This window comes from Pan paniscus, chromosome 9 (assembly GCF_029289425.2).
Source record: "Pan paniscus chromosome 9, NHGRI_mPanPan1-v2.0_pri, whole genome shotgun sequence".
Lineage (NCBI taxonomy): Eukaryota > Metazoa > Chordata > Mammalia > Primates > Hominidae > Pan > Pan paniscus.
Window position 1 is genome coordinate 72,537,413 of NC_073258.2, and position 17,604 is coordinate 72,555,016.

The following is a 17,604-nucleotide window of genomic DNA, read 5'->3' on the forward strand; positions in this document are numbered from 1 at the left end:
CCAGGTGTGATTGCACACACCTGTAATCCCAGCTACTTGGGAGGCTGAGGCAGGAGAATTGTTTGAACCTGGGAGACAGAGGTTGCAGTCAGCCGAGATCGCACCACTGCCCTTCAGCCAGCCTGGGTGACAGAGCGAGACTGTTTCAAAAATAATAAATAAAATAGAATTCTGAATTTTATTTTTAATAATTATTTTTGTAAAGAAGATGTCTTGTTTTTTGGAGTTGTTGAATTTATTGAATTGACAAAAATTATGTACAAGAGGGTATACAATATGATGTGATTGAAGTATGTATACATTATGACATGGCTAAATCAAGCTAAATAACATACCACCTCCCAGACTTATTTTTTTGTGGTGAGAACACTTAAAAATCTACTCTCTTAGTGATTTCCAAGTGTATGATATGTTGTTATTAACTATAGGTACCATGTTGTCCCATGGATATCCTGAACTTATTCTTCTTCTCTAAAAATGACATTCTGTGTCCTTTGGCATCTGTCCACTTCCCCACCCTGGCAACCATCATTCTACTCTGCTTCTGTGAATTCAACTTTTTTCTTTTCTTTTTCTTTCTTTTTTTTTGAGACAATCTCATTCTATTGCCCAGGCTGTAGTGCAGGGTTGTGATCTTGGCTTACTGCAGCCTTGACCTCCCAAGCTCAGTCAATCCTCCCAACTCGGCCTCCTGAGTATCTGGGAGTACAGGCATGCACCACCACGCTCCACTGATTTTTGTATTTTTTTGTAGAGTTGGGGTCTTGCTATGTTATGCAGGCTGGTCTCGAACTCCTGGGCTCAAGCAATCTGCCAGCCTCAGCCTCCCAAAATGCTGGGATTACAGGCATGAGCCACCATGCCTGGCGGAGTTTAACTTTTTTAGATTCCACATATAAGTGAGATCATGTGGTATTTGTCGTTCTGTGCTTGGCTTATTTCACTTAACATAATATCCTCCAGGCTCCTCCATGTTGTCTCAAATGGCAGCATTTCCTTCTTTTTGAAGGCTGAATAGTACTCCATCGTGTACATACCCCACATTGTTGCTGGAAGTGTAATGGAGGCCAGTTGGGGGAGGAGGGAGAAAAGATTCACTCTAAGTCTAGATGCTCCAGCACCCACCCAGGGTGTGTGCAAGGAAGTGCAGGTTGCTCCTGGTCTTGCAAACTGTGGTTTGTGGGACTCCAAAGCCCCTATCCTTCCACGATGCTTTCTGTCCTGTTATCACATTTCCTTGGAGGAGAACCCAGCCTTGGTGGAGAGCCCTCCTCTGACTTTGTCCCTCGGCATGAGATGGCAAAGGATGGTGCTGCTGGGAGACCCTCAGGTCTGTGCCCTGGGGGATGCTTGCCTTCTCCATTCCTCCTTCAAGTATCTGAGCAGCTCCTGTGTGCCAGCTGCTGGTCTACGAGATGGATGGGTCCTTGGAGATCATGCTGTAGCAGAGGAGGCAGGCTGTAGCCCACAGGCCAGAACCAGCCCCCTGCCTGTTCATACAAATAAAGTTTTATTGGAACACAGCCACACCCATTTCAGTGCATATTGTCTTGTGGCTGCTTTCCTGCTACAATGGAGAGTTGAATAGTTGGGACAGAGACCTATGGCCTGCAAAGCTGAGCTATTTACCATCTGGCCCTCAAGAAAAAGGAAAAAAAAATGCTGATCCTTGTACCCCGACAGTCTTAGGTTAAGAGGACTTTGTACCACCCTGATGTCCCAGGCGGCCATGAGTCCAGCCACCCTTGAAATGTACACAGGTCTGAGCTAGCGTGCTTTCTGATTTTTGTATGGGGAAGAGAAAGGAGGGAGGAAATGGCAACTTGTTGCCCTGTTCTAACATTTTCCTAAGATGGGTCTCCAGGCAAGAGCTTGGGATCTCACCTTGCACAGCGTACAAAACCCAGTGAGGCCAGCTGTCTTGGTGCTGCCACTCTGAGGGATGGAGCCCCCAAATGACTAGAAAGAGAGATAAAAAAAAAATAGTTTCTGCGAGTACAAGAACTGGCGTTATTGAAATTAACATTTCCCCCAAGTTTTATAATGTCTAGGCATGCATATTTAAGTGTCTGCCTCAAAATCTCATCCTAATAACCAGATGGTGCATTTAATTTCCTTTTTTTGTTCTCTAAGCAACATGCAGCTTCCTGCACAGCCCTCCTTGCAGGGAAGTGCGCTGAGGTGACAGTCCTCCTGACTGCCAGCACAGATCCCCAGGGCCTCTGAGAGCCCTGTATTCTGGGGGCAGACTTTCCCCTTTCTATTCAGCCCCAGCTGGAAGGGGGCAGTTTACCTACAGGGCTCCTGCCTTACCTTAGCTTAGCTTAAGCTGCCTGAGCTTAGCTAAGCTCCTGCCTAAGCACAGGGCTCCTGCCTTAGCTTCTCTAGGGAGTCTGGCTCCCTCTGACCCTCTAGACCTCACCAGTTGAGGATCAGAGCCCCAGGGCAGGAGCCAGGGCCAGGGGGCATTGGGGGGTGGTTTGAGAGTGCAGCTCTGGAGAGGGGCAGGGTGGGCCAAGGAAAAGCTGCTTGGGGAAGACTGCAAAGAGATGGCAGAGTTAGGACAAGAGGTCCGGGCATGGTGGCTCACACCTGTAATCCCAGCACTTTGGGAGGCCTAGGTGGGTGGATCACCTGAGTCCAGGAGTTTGAGACCAGACTGGCCAACATGGTGAAAACCTGTCTCTACTAAAAATACAATAATTATCCAGACTTGGTGACACCTATAATCCCAGCTACTCGGGAAGCTGAGCCACGAGAATTGCTTGAACCTGGAAGGTGGAGGTGGCAGTGAGCTGAGATTGTGCCACTGTACTCCAGCCTGGGCAACAGGGCAAGATTACACCTCAAAAAAAAAAAAAAGGACAGGAGGAGGAGGGAAGAGAGGGAGCTGCAGGGCAGCAGCCAGGGCCTTAAAGGCACAGGAGAGGAAGCTTGGATTTCCAATTCCAAAGGACATGAAGACAAAGTCACACACCTTTATTTAACCTGCTCCAGGTGAGGCGGGGCTTTGTGTATTTTCCTTGTTTTCCTTTTCCTTGTGTTCAGGCTGTTGTAGAAACAGGTGCGCAGGGGTTCTGTGTGGCGCCCTGTCCTGGTGGCCTTCAGGAAGCATGGGGTGCCCTGGTTTCCTTGGCTTCGTGTCCACCTTTCTTCCTGCCACCCCTGACTGTGCTCCCCACCTTGTCCCTCAGACCATCCTCCTGGAGGGGCCTGGCCAGGGCTTGTGTCCTTGCTAGTCTCTGGAGAGGAAGACTCTGTGGCTTGAAAGCCTGTCGGCTTAAGTTGCAAGGTGTAGGTGCCCGGGAGGGCACGTGCACGGCCCTCTTGACTGATCCATTCATGATTTTCTTTTTTGACTCTGTTCTATGTTGTCCTGATGGAGGGGTAAGCCCCTGCCTTCTGCCTTTCCTGCCTTGGACTCTTGCAACTGGGTCAGATGAGAAGGTCCATGTGGTCTGAGAATTCAAGCAATGCAGGCCAGGCATGGTGGCTCACACCTGTAATCCCAGCACTTCTGGAGGCCAAGGCGGGCGGGCTAGGAGTTCGAGACCAGGTGGCCAAAATAGTGAAACCCTGTCTCTACAAAAAATACAAAAGTTAGCTAGGCTTGGTGGTGCGTGCCTGTAATCCTAGTTATTTGGGAGGCTGAGGCAAGAGAATCACTTGAACACAGAAGGAGCAGGTTGCAGTGAGGAGCAGGTTGCAGTGAGGAGGAGGTTGCAGTGAGGAGCAGGTTGCAGTGAGGAGCAGGTTGCAGTGAGGAGGAGGTTGCAGTGAGGAGCAGGTTGCAGTGAGGAGGAGGTTGCAGTGAGGAGGTTGCAGTGAGGAGGAGGTTGCAGTGAGGAGCAGGTTGCAGTGAGGAGGAGGTTGCAGTGAGGAGGAGGTTGCAGTGAGGAGCAGGTTGCAGTGAGGAGGAGGTTGCAGTGAGGAGGTTGCAGTGAGGAGCAGGTTGCAGTGAGGAGGAGGTTGCAGTGAGGAGGAGGTTGCAGTGAGGAGGAGGTTGCAGTGAGGAGCAGGTTGCAGTGAGGAGGAGGTTGCAGTGAGGAGGAGGTTGCAGTGAGGAGGAGGTTGCAGTGAGGAGGAGGTTGCAGTGAGCCGAGATTGTGTCCCTGGACTCCAGCCTGTGCAATAGAGTGAGACTGTTTCCAAAAAAATAAAAAAATAAAAAAATAAAAAATTTATATAGAAAACAAAACATAAAACTTCCTCTTGATTTGATTTTCTTGATCTTGCTTCTCAGAGGTAACACTGGGAAGGGTTGGGGTATACCTCTCCACACCTTTTTCTTTGATTTCTTTTTATTTTTTATTCTACGTTCTGAGATACATGTGCTGAACGTGCAGGTGTGTTACATAGGTGTACATGTGCCACGGTGGTTTACTGCACCTATCAACCCGTCATCTAGGTTTTTAGCCCCGCATGCATTAGGTGTTTGTCCTAATGCTCTCCCTCCCCTTGTCCCCCACCCCCGATGGGCCCTGGTGTGTGATATTCCCCTCCCTGTGTCCATGTGTTCTCATTGTTCAACTCCCACTTATGAGTGAGAACACGCAGAGTTTGGTTTTCTGTTCCTGTCCACAACTTTTCCCTCTGTGCACGCCAGCACATGTATTTACACATAAGTGTTTATTGTAACCTTTTTAAAAAAATAAAAATGGAATAATGCTATATTTATTCTTTGGAAAGCCTGCTTTTCAGGCAGCATGTCTTTGACATTGTCTCATGTTGGAACCTGGGTACCACCTTCTTCTCCCAGCAGTTATTCTGACGTGTGGATGCACCACGCTTCGTTTAACCAGCCCTGCACCGATACGTCTTTGGATGGTTTCCGCCTTTTCCCAATCACAGACGGTGTTCTGATGAATTTCCTCGCACACATCACTTGGTGCTCTGTGTGTGCATTTCTGTGAGATGTTCCTGGAGGTGGGCTCTCTAGGTCAGAGGGGAATCTGTGCTTAATTTGCATCCTGTGCAAAATTCCATCCAGTCATCCGGCTCCCCAAGGGCTCACATGGTACTGTCCTCTGTAGACATCATCTTCTGCAGATGATGGCACGACCGACTCTCTTTCTTTTACTCACACCAGTCTGCACCCTGGTGTCCTGGGGGGGTCCAGCCCCTACCCGCTTGTCTGCCCCCAGTCCCCCCAGCCCCTGCTAACAGGGACTCTGGCTTCTGAGCTTTGGCAGACTGCTTCACTCTGGAGAAGTTTGCTTTCTCAAACATTCCTGGCAATGTTACTGCAAATCCCGAGGCCTGTGTTTGCCTTCTTCGGGCCTCAGTTTTCTCATAAGTAAAATGGGGATAATGTGATGCTACTGTCTGCATCCTAGAGCTGCCATGAGGGTTCAGTGAGATCACTGTTGAGAGCACGTTCACAGCGCCGGCCTTGTGTGCAGTCAGCACGTGTGGGGCAGGGCTGTTGCTGATACGTTGTTGACTGTCATTGCTAGACTGTGGCTTTACCAGGGACATTGTCTTTAGTGCTGAGCCCAGAGCCATCCCTAGTACCTTCTGTGCTTATAGAGTGATTGAGCGGCAGGGTCAGAGACTGGGGCAATGGCAGCAGAAACAGAGGAAAGAAGTGGGGCTTCTAATAGGTCCTGAACCAGTGGCCCTTGAGATGAAGGCTTCTTGCCAAGGTCTGGGGCTGTGCTGTGTGTTCTAGGCCCGAGACTGGAAGCTAGGCCTGGCTGCAGCCCCGGCTGAGCTGGGGAAGTGCAGGTCAGCATCCTGCTTCATTAGGACACCTCCAAGCCCAGCTTAGACGTGGATGCCAGGTGACCCCCTGTTTACTCTGAGCCCAGACAGAGGACAGGGAAGTGTGCAAGGGTGGGGACCCCCTCATCACAGCCCTTGACTCTGTAAGGCATATGGGTTTGTGCACGTGTGTGAGCACGGCCGTGGCTTCTCTGAGTTTCAAGCTCGAGGTTGTGTTTATGCAGGGTTAGGCTTGCCAGGTAAAATACAGGAGGTCCAATTAAACCTGAGTTTCTCATTAACTTTTTTTTTTTTTTTTTTTTTTTTTTGGTGCAAATGTATCCCATGCAATATTTGGGACCTTCTTACCCTAAAAAATGATTTGTTGTTTATCTGAAATTCAAGTTTAACTGGCATCCTGTCTTTTCACTTGCTACGTATAAGAGTTCCGTGTGGGGGTTATCAGTGTGCATTTGTGAGTTCCCATGTGAAGGACTCTCTCCAAGTGTCTGTAGGTGCCAGGATGGAGATGGACAGAGAAGATCCTCTTGGGCTGCTTTAGTGGTACCTAGAGGCTGTGGCGTTGGACACTTCAGCCCCAGGGGCCTGGGCAGCACTGTCCAGCACCTGCCTGCTCCTGTCTTCTTCACGGGGGCTGACTTCCCTGCCATCTCTCTCCAAATATGGTAGCAAGAGCTATCCCATCTGCCCCCATCTGGAGCTCAGCTGCCCAGCCAGACAAGAGGGCAAACAGTGTGCAGATGGCTGCAAAGCTTTCCCCAGCTCCTTGCAAGGGGCCTGCAGATGAAATGGAAGCCCTCATCCTCACCGCCTCCCCCTTCCAGAAAACCCAGGCAACAGCCACCTCTGAATGCTGCTTTAGAAGCTTCTCCCTCCTGGTGATTAAACCACCCCAAACAAATAAAGCACTGCATTTCCACCATAGGCTTGTTCACATGCACGCAGCCAATTGTCTTGGATCCGCCTGTGTGCCTGATTCACACAGGCGTGAGGGGTTCTCCTCTGAGGTGCTTGCAAAGAGCTGCTTAATTTTCATCTGGAAGACTCTCTGTAGAAACCAGGCCCAGCTTTGTAAGAAAGCCCTTTCCCCCCCTTTAGCAAATTCTGTGTCATTCTTTTTTTTTCTTTCTTTTTTTGAGACAGAGTTTCACTTTTGTTGCCCAGGCTGGAGTGCTATGGTGCAATCTCGGTTCACTGCAGTCTCTGCCTCCCGGGTTCAAGCGATTCTCCTGCCTCAGCCTCCTGAGTAGCTGGGACTACAGGCACCCACAACCATACCCGGCTAATTTTTTTGTATTTTTAGTAGACAGGGAGTTTCACCCTGTTGGCCAGGCTGGTCTCGAACTCCTGACCTCAGGTGATCCACCTCGGCCTCCCAAAGTGCTGGGATTACAGGTGTGAGCCACCATGCCTGGCTGGAATTCTGTGTCCTTCTGGATACTTATCATGACTTCAAGCATCCAGGACTCTGTCCTGGGTATCCTGAGCCTGAGGGTGTATGTGTGTCCAGCTGGCTTGGAGGTTGTCTACAGGCAGGTTGAACTTGGCCTCTGAGTCCATGGCAGCCTCACATGGGAAATACCACCAAGGAGCCTCATCCTGTGCTTTTAGGAGATAGTTTCTATTTAGTCATTGCTGAATCTGTTACAGACAGGGTCTCAATTTCTTGCAAGTCCTGTGTGAGGCGGGTGCTGTGATTATCCACATGTTCACTTGTTCTCTCTGGCCTCTTTCAGGCTCTTGCACTTCCTTTGCTCTTTTCCTGCCACAGGGCCTTTGCACATCCTGCTCTTTCTGCCTGGAAAGATTTTCCCTCTCCCTGCCTCTTCACCTGGTCACAGTCTCATCTGACAGTGGAGTCACTACATCCTCAGGGACGCCTGGCCACACTGACTCAGTCACAGCAACCCACTGTTATCTGCTTTCATGACGCCAGGTGCCTCTCTGTGGTAGACACTAGCTCAGCTATGGATTCCTATTTCTGTGCATGTCATCCTTCCCCTTCAAGACTGTGGTCACCATGAGGACCAGGGCCATGCCTGTTCCTGATTCTCATTTGTGTCTCTGGTGTTTAGTATATGCTCACCTAGAATTTGATTAATGAATGATGTCATACCCATTTTACAGATGAGAAAGTTGAGGCTCAGGAACATTATGTAACTTGATCAGTATTAGGTAGTGATGGTTTGAAGCCATCTGGCTGTTCGCTGGGTGCACACTCCTAACCAATTTACTGTGGTTCTTCTCTCATGGTAGCTCTCCAACAGCAGGAGTGAGAGACAACTTTAGGACAGGTGTAACCAGAATCCCAGGGGTTATCCTAGAAGGTGGTGTCAGGAACATGCTTGCCTATGGGCCTTCTTACTGTATTGCATAAAATACTCAGTTTTTCTGACTCGCCTTTAGTAAAGACCTTAGCAATATTTGAAGCACAGTTGTCAATAGGAAAGGGTGGGTGTTTATACTTTTTTTAAAAGGAGTCTATATCATATTTATCTTGTGGTCTGCCATGCCCCCCTGATCTTCTTCAGCTTCAGTTATGCAAAATTAACACTTCTTCTCTTGACTGCCTCTCTCTTACCTGTTCAGTTTCTTTTCTGTGTTTGAGATTGCTTAGAATTTTTCCCCGTTACTACAGCCTGCTTCCCACCTGTATCCCCCAGCCAGCTTGTTCTGGATTTTGTCAACAACAGTTCCAGTGTTTAGTGAGGGCTGGAGTGAAGGAAAGCCTTGGAAAAGGCTGTGTGATGAAAGGTGAAGATACCTAATGGGCAGGCAGTCATCAGGGTTAATTCAAAGGCTGGAAGAAGGGCTGACCTGGAGGACTGCAAATGTCTTTGTGCTGAAGGTCATGTGCAGGTGGAAGGAAGAGGGTGAGCCTTTTGGGGTGAACTGCAAGTATTTGATAAGATCCCTGTCCCCATGGTTGGGGAAGTCGTGATAAGCATCCTCAATGTGATGGGGGGATTAAGGAACCCTTGGCTCTACCTGCCCAGCATGGCAGTAACATGACCCAGCCAAGTTATTGATTATTGGTTGCCCAGCTGTCATCAGCTCAACATCTTCTGTTAGTTATAGCTGTAATTTGCATTAGTTGTCAATGCCAGTTTTGACTTTCCTAGTCAATAAAGTGTTCTGAGAGTAGTGACTAACGCTGAGCACTACCCATAATCATGAGTATTACAGAGGCAAGCCCCCTTGCCCACCCACCTGCAGGTGATGAGACACCCTAGGATATCACTCAATTCTTTGGAGGACCCTGAATAAATGCTCAAGTCCATCTGTTCATCTGTCCGTCCATCCATCCACCCTTCCTTCCATCCATCCAACCATCCATCCATCCATCCATCCATCCATCCATCCATCCAGGCATGCATACATCCATCCACCCACCTACCCATCTATCCACCCACCCACCCATCTATCTATCCAACCCACTCTCTTATGCACCCAACTATCATCCACCTACCCACCCACCAACCCATCTATCCATCCACTCACCCATGCATCTATCCACCCATTCACTCATCTACCCATCTATCCACCCACCCGTCCATCCATTTATCTATCCCTCCACCCCCTCACCCACTCATCCATTTCTCCCCCCACTCAGCCATCCCTTCACCGACTCAACTATCCATTCATTCATCCACCTGCCCGCCCACCCATCTTTCCATCCACCCATCTATCCACCCACCCACCTATGTATCCATCCATCTGCTTCTCCTTCTGTTCATTTATTCCACAAAGACTCGTTAACCACCTGCTAGATTCTGGGGAGGTACCTGCTCTAGTAATTGAGAACACGGTCTCTAGAATATGATTCCCTGGGCTCAAACTGAGCTGCCTCCTAGCTAGCTGCTTGGGTAAGTTATAGAAACTGTGCTTTGATTTTCTTATCTGAAAATTGGCTATTAATAGCTTCTACTCTTGCAGATATAGTGAGGATTAAATAAGATGTCACGTTAAAAGTGCATCATCGACACTCAATAGAGATTAGGTTTTACCATTCATTATTATTCTTGGCAGATGCTGCAGATAACGTGAAGAGCATACGAAAGACACATGTTTGAACCAATAGTGACATACGGGTGCTAAGTTCTGCAGTAGGGGAAGGGCAGACAGCCATGGAGAGGGCCTGGCCCAATCCTGGAGCCTCAGAAAAAAGTTCCTCATTGAATTGCTGTTTTAGCTGAGACTTGTGGGATCGGTAGTAGTTGGAGATCCCAGAGAGGATGTGACTGAGTTAGCCAGGGAAAAATTTGGTCCTGGCACCCATGGCAGAGTCGAGTGATCCAGTCCTTCTGTCTCCTCTGGCTGGAAGTCCACCAGATTTGGGAATGTCAAGTTGGGGGAGTGGCTGACAATGATCATGACCTTCGCCTGTCCTCACATGTCCTCTGTGTATCTGCAAAGCCTCTGCCTCAGTCTCCTCTTCTGGAAAGTGGGATTGGAAACCACATCTGCTTCTTTCCCAGGACTGCTGGGAAGACAACATTAGATGGCAGGTGAGAGCACTTTGATAACGAAAACATTCTGCTATTTGAATGCAAGGTGTTCTTCTTTGCCTGTGATGTTTCCTAATCTGTGAACTCATACTGGACCTCGAAGCTGTCTATTAAAAAAAAATAGCAAAGCGGCTGTGCAGGGTGTCTCATGCCTGTAGTCCTAGCACTTTGAGAGGCTGAGGCGGGGCTGATCACTTGAGACCAGGAGTTCGATACCAGCCTGGCCAATATGTGAAACCCCATCTCTACTAAAAATACAAAAATTAGCCAGGTGTGGTGACATCTGCCTGTAGTCCCAGCTACTCAGGAGGCTGAGGCACAAGAATCATTTGAGCTCAGGAGGCAGAGGTTGCAGTGAGCTGAGATGGCGCCACTGCACTCCAGCCTGGGTGACAGAGCGAGGCTCTGTCTGAAAACAGAAAAAAAAAAAAAAAAAAGCAAAGTTAACACTTCCTCCATCTCTCCCCTAGGGGAGGCAATTTGTCAAAGATTGTTGTTGGATTTTACACACAGGGAAATCTAAGGAAGGTGTGTAAACCAGACCAGGACTCCAGACTCTGGTCTCCCTGTTTACAGGGTCTTAAATGGGGGAGCCACTTTGGGTTCTTTCCACAAGATTGCTTTGTAAAAAAACCAAGAAACAAACAAACAAAAAACTCAAAAACACAGCCCTGACCTACATATTCACAAGGGACCTTAGACAATATCTGCAAACAGAAGTGAGAGATGAGTTGAATCTGTCGTCTTTACAACTAAGACAGCTCCAGAGTTGAAGCAAGTGGAAATATCTCTAGAGACAGAGATTTGGGCAGGTTTTGCCAGTTACAAACTACGAGAACCTGGGCAGGTTTACCTCTCTGAGCTTCTGTGACCTTGTAAAATAGGCTGCATTGCGCTAAACTTGCAGGATGAATCCCAGCATCCTCCTGTGCACAAGGCTGGTTTCTTCCCATCCTTTTCCTTGTTGTGCCTCTCTCCTCCTCTCCAAGAGATGAATACATTTGGACCCAGTAGGGGCCTGTGTTTGCAAAAGCTCGCAGGTGATTCTCATGCAGCCAGCCTGGCTGTGGCACTGAGCTCTTGGACACTTCTGGAGGCGCATTTACTAGTGAGGAAGGTCACTGTGTGTGAAAGGCATGCTTCATCTTCCATTCTTTTCTTCCATGAAGCAAGGCGCATGGGTCGACTGAGCTGGGAGAGTCCATAGTGTCAGCCTCCCCCACACTTCCCTCCCTCCTTATTCCTTGTGTGCTATGCTTTGTCTTGATTTCCTGTACTCTGCACCAAGCCAGGAGATGGTAAGATCTCAAAAAAATCATTTTTTTGGGAAATGGGATCAAGAGGGTTTTTGTTTGCTTGTTTGTTTGTTTGAGACAGGGTCTGTCACCCAGGCTGGAGTGCAGTGGCATGAACTTGGCTCACTGCAGCCTTGACCTTCTGGGCTCAGGTGATCCTCCCACCTCAGCCTCCTGAGTAGCTGGGACTGCAGGTGCACACCAACATGCCTGACTAATTTGTCTATTTTTTGTAGAGATGAGGTTTCACCATGTTGCCTAGGCTGGTCTCAAACTCCTGGGCTCAAGCAGTCCTCCATCCACCTCGGCCTCCCAAAGTGCCGGAATTACAGGCATGAGCTGCTGTGGCTGGCCAAGGTTTTTTTATTATTATTATGAAAAATTTTCAATATACATAAAAGTAGAGAGACTAGTTTAATGAGCTATCATATACCCATCACATAGGTTTAAAAACTATTAACGTTTGCAATATTTACTCCATTTGTTTTTCTGAAGTATTTAAAAATAGTTTACAGTAGTTATGTAATTGCATCATGATATTCACCCCTACGTAAATTACTTTCCCTCTAAAAACATGAGGGCATTTTTTATATGATCATTGTCATACCTAATCAAATTATGAGTAATTCCTTAATATCCTCTAAGATCAAGTTTACATTCAGATGTCTTGTCCTCAAAATGTCAATTGTGATTATTTTTTTCTTTGAGCAAAGATAATAAGATCTCAAGATTTAATGACAGAGATTTCATGTTAGCCCTGATGTCTAAGCTCTGTGGTCCATTGTGGCTTTACTTGAAAGTCTCAGGCTAGGCGTGGTGGCTCACACCTGTAATCCCAGCACTTTGGGAAGCCAAGGTAGGTGGATCATGAGGTCAAGAGATCAAGAACATCCTGACCAACATGGTGAAACCCTGTCTCTATTAAAAATACAAAAATTAGCCAGGCATGGTGGCGGGCGCCTGTAGTTGCAGCTACTCAGGAGGCTGAGGCAGGAGAATTGCTTGAACCCAGGAGGTGGAAGTTGCAGTGAGCTGAGATTGAACCACTGCACACCAGCCTGGGTGGCAAGAACGGGACTCTGGGAAAAAAAAAAAATCTCTCACTGTGGTCTCATAATAAAAGGACACTCCGTTTCCCATCTGGCCCCTGCTCCTTAATGTTAGCCCCCTCCTGTGGGGAGGAGGGGGTGACCTTCAGCACAGGTTCAAGCATTCCCAAGGCTGGCTCTGATCCCGACAAAGCCCATCGTCATGAATGAATGCTTCCCTTGCAGGTTATTCTAAGTATTGTAAAAAGTGCAGGTGGAGCGTCCTCATGATGCCTGGGATGGTAGTTAATATTTATAGGTTTCTTTTAGTGCCTTTTTTTTAGTGTTTTCTATAGTTCCATGTTTCTACAACCCTTAGGAACATCAGAATCATGTGTGTGTGGGTGCTTATTAAATAAACCAGTTCCTGGAGTTCACTCCCAGTGACTCCCAGTCTGATGATTAGGGGTTCAGCTAGGACCTATGTTTGCAAAAACTCCCAGCTGATCACATGCAGCCAGCCTGGCTCTGGCTCTGGCTCTGGGAGCTGGGTTGGGAACTAGTCTTTGGTGCTATTCTGCTGAAACTTCAATTTGGGCTCTTTGACTCCGTCTTGTATTGTCATCACTTGTATTCGGGTCTGTTCTTCCCCTGGATTGTAAACTCCTTGATGTCTGGGTCATCTCAGCTCATGAGCTGAGCTTTCAGTGGGTGCTCAGTGGAACAGGTGCTGAATGGAGTCAGGCTCTAGGGAGGCCAGCGTGTGTTGGTAAGTGAGAGACAAAAGTCATTTTTAAAAGAATCTTTTTGCCCTTCAGTTGTGTTTGCCATGAGATAATGTGATTTACTCTAGTGGAAGCCAGTGCAGCTTAAGTGGAGGTCTTGCCCTGAAATGGAGCCAGGTTATGGATCAGCAGAGCTGCCAAAAGCATTTTGGGGGAAATGTTTCTGTGTCACCCTCAGTTGATTGAACTCAAGTTTTCACTCCCTTTTAACACCACGTGGGGGCCATTCTGACTTCTGTGGAGTGGGTATGATCAAATCTTCTGTAAAAGTGTAAGTGAGGAGGCTGGGCACGGTGGCTGACACCTGTAATCTTAGCACTTGGGAGGCTGAGGTGAGCGGATCACTTGAGGCCGAGAGTTTGAGACAAGCCTGGACGACATGATGAAACCTCATCTCTACTAAAAATACAAAAATAAGCCAGGCATGATGGTGCATGCCTGTAATCCCAGCTACTCAGGAGGCTGAGGCAGGAGAATCGCTTGAACCTGGGAGGTGGAGGTTGCAGTGAGCTGAGGTTGCACCACCGCACTGCATTCCAGCCTGTGTGACAGAGCGAGACTCTGTCTCAAAAAAAAAAAAAAAAAGTGTATGTGAGGAAACTGGGATTGAGCTTGGGGATGTTGGGGGATGGAGGTACTTCATCTACTGAACAAAAAGCATGGGATACCAATGCTGGAGGAAGAAGCATCATCCTCAGTTTCTACTAACTCAACCACGCATGAGATGGGTACTTGGTGTCCAAGAGAAAAGCCTCTTTTTAGGTCTTCAACCTTGATCAAACCATTTCTGAATTCCTAATACACATATAATCAGGTGCTATGGGTAGTACTGATTGGATAATCTTTCTGTCGTTTCCTGTGCTAGGAAGGAAAATACATGTGCAGCCAACTTCCTTGAGGGTTCGTTCTTTTGCATCAGGGTGTCTCAAACTCCTGCCCTTAAAACACCTGTAAGAGAATCATCCAGGCGGCTTGCTCGCTCTGCATGCAGATCCTTTAGAATCAGAGTCAGAATCCCTGGGGCTGGAGCCACAAAATGAAATGACATTTCAACAATTTGTCATCATGTGAGAGAGAATAGGTGAGTATTTGGATACCTATAATACAAAGTAGATTCAAAAAGAATGATTTGATTATTTTAAATGTTGTGTTTTAAAAAATTTAATACAGGAAAGGCTGGGCGTGGTGGCTCACACCTGTAATCCTAGCACTTTGGGAGGCCAAGGCGGGTGGATCATTTGAGGTCAGGAGTTCAAGACCAGCCTGGTCAACAAGGTGAAACCCCATCTCTACTAAAAATATAAAAATTAGCCAGGCAGTAGTGGTGCTGCGTGCCTGTAATCCCAGCTACGGGGGAGGCTGAGGAAGGAGAATTGCTTAAGCCTGGAAGGCAGAGGTTTGGTGAGCTGAGATCGTACCACTGCACTCCAATGTGGGTGACAATTGTTTAACCACCACCAAAATGGGTTCTGAGTCCAAATATTAATATGAAGGATATTGGTGACATTGTCTCAAAAAAATTAATACCGAAAAGTACAAAAAGGGAGAGAAATCACCCCAAATCTCATGACCCCAAGAAATAAACCTCCTTAATATTAAGTGAACAGCATTTCTTGCTATGCACAAAGATGGCTAGAGACATGAACAGATACTTCCGATCACACAAAATGAGATTTTAAAAACAAGAAGTAGCAAATTGAATGCTGTGTAAATTTATCAGAAGAAAAAGAAATGGAAGTGAAACTGAACGAACTGGTCAACTCAGATAAATGTAGTTTTTCCTCACTAGAAATCAGTTTCTAGAACATCTAAGAAATGAAAGATGATGAAAAATATTAAGATGTTTTATATATATGTAGAAGTCTTTACAGTTGACTGATCATCTCATGAAAAATTTGTACAGTCACTGAAAATAAATCATTGCAAAATCTTTACTCCTTTTGCTTTTTGCCAGCACTGACATTGGCCTTTGCAGTCTCTTGACTTCATTCTGCCCTTGCATTCCTTTTGCTGTTTTCTTGAGGTCATCTTCTTCTCATGCCAGCCGTGTCTTGCAAGTCTATGTTTGAGTTCATTTTTCTTTGCATAATTCAAAGAAACAGATAGCATGCCAAAGCCCATTGTTTAGCCACCACCAAAATGGGTTCTGAGTCCAATTATTAATATGAAGACGACACCCATTGTGGTCTTGTACATTTTGTTGCCTTCCTGGGGTGAAGGACGTTGGTGACCATTTGTTTCCTCTGGAGCGGTCGATTGGTCATGAACTTCCTGGTCCAGATAGTTACTGTGTCATTCATCATGGTGGTTGATCCTCAGGTAGTTAGGGAGGAAAATAAACAAGAAGTTGTATATTTAAAACCACGTTTCAATTTTAGACCTGATTAATTGACTTAATAAAGGGCATTAGCACTTCTATTTCCTACAGTCCCTCACTTTACCTCTGGAAACTAGTTATTTCTAGGTTGTTTTATGTTGTTAAGGTTGACCACCTTTTCTTTCTGTTCTGCAATCATAGTCCTATTTTTAAATGGATTCACCTCTCATCACTAGCCTTTTGTCATGGTCATTCAATTCACAAGTTGCTTATTTTTTAATTTCTTGGCTGACTAAATTTTATTATGAAGACTTTTTTTTTTAAAGAGCTCAGAAATACTGTATTCTTTAAGTTCTTGAACATGTGATAGTGTCTTTTGCCTATTTTGATTGGGCAATAATTTAGCTGGCTATAAAATTCTTGGATTATACTCTATTTCCCTTAGAAATTATAGGCACCCATCCACTGACATTTCATTGTGCTTTTTTTTTTTTTTTTTTTTTTTTTTGAGATGGAGTCTTGCTCTGTCACCCAGGCTTGAGTGCAGTGGTGCGATCTCGGCTCACTGTGAGCTCTGCCTCCCGGGTTCACACCATTCTCCTGCCTCAGCCTCCCGAGTATCTGGGACTACAGGTGCCTGCCTCCATGCCTGGCTAACTTTTTTGTATTTTTAGTAGAGACGGAGTTTCACTATGTTAGCCAGGATGGTCTCGATCTCCTGACCTCATGATCCGCCGGACTTGGCCTCCCAAAGTGCTAGGATTACAGGTATGAGCCACTGTATGAGCCCAGCCTCATTGTGCTTCGTACAAACCCCCTTTCCCTGGCCTCTTCCAGCTTGTCTTCTTCTCTCCGAGTAGTTTCTTCATGAAGAGGCCATGTGCTATATTCCATGAGATATTTCACACTCAAAGAAGACTTCTTTTGTACTCTTGATAATTTGTCTGGGAATCACTGTCTTGATTTATAAGGGAGTTTGTAATAAATACAGTAAAAGAGAAACACACAACATATTTTGAGACATCAGAGAAGGGAGAAACCAATTCTATTAATATTTGGGGTTAGCAGGGAAGGCTTAGTTAAGAGGTAACATTTGAACTAAGCCTTGAAATAAGGGAAGGATTTGGCCATGCAGTAATGGGGAGAGAGTAGAAGCAAGACATGATGGTTAAGATTATGTATCAATTTGACTGGGTTGTGGGGTGCCCAGATACTTGGCTACACATTATTCTGGGTGTGTCTCTGAGGTATTCTGGATGAGGATAACATTTAATTGGTGGACTGAATAAAGCAGATTGTCCTCCCCAATATGGGTGAGCCTCATCCAATCCACTGAAGGCCTGAACAAAACAAAAAGGTAGAGTCACAGAGAATTTGCTCTTTTTACCTGATTATATTTGAGCTGGGACATCAATCTTCTCCTGACTTTAGATGTGGACTCGAGTTGGAACTACATCATTGGCTGTCCTGGGTCTCCAGCTTGCTGGCTGCAGACTCCAGGACTCCTTAGCCTCCATAACCATGTGAGCCATCCCTTACAACAAATCAATCTGTCTCTCTCTATGTTTATAGCTCTACCTCTATCTCTCTGCTCTTTCGCTGGAGAACCTAGAGTAATACACAAGGTTATATTAGAGAAGAGGATGACCCAAGGAAAAGCATGGAGGCAGAAAAGTGCAAAGAGGGTTTGGGAAGACTGGGGTCCTGATGGGGAGTTTGGATTTCACTGTGTGTAGCATGGAGAATCCTTGAAAATATTCAAGAGGTGAAAATTGTATTTGTGGAAGAACACCAGGAGTGTGTGAAAAGAAAAACGCTCACTCCATTTTAACTCCACTGAAGGGGGCATCAAAGGTATGCACTGGGGACATGGGTTGGAGGGTAGTTGAGGCCATATCTGGAGGATCTTTACTTCTAGGCTGAGTCTGAAGTTATCTTTCTGGGGAG

At 46.6% G+C, this 17,604-nt stretch overlaps 1 pseudogene; it reads right to left on the reverse strand.

Moving 5' to 3' along the window:
* Positions 1-15,190: 15,190 nt before the first annotated feature.
* Positions 15,191-16,810, reverse strand: LOC129393284 (small ribosomal subunit protein eS24-like; annotated as a pseudogene).
* Between the last annotated feature and the right edge of the window lie 794 nt (positions 16,811-17,604).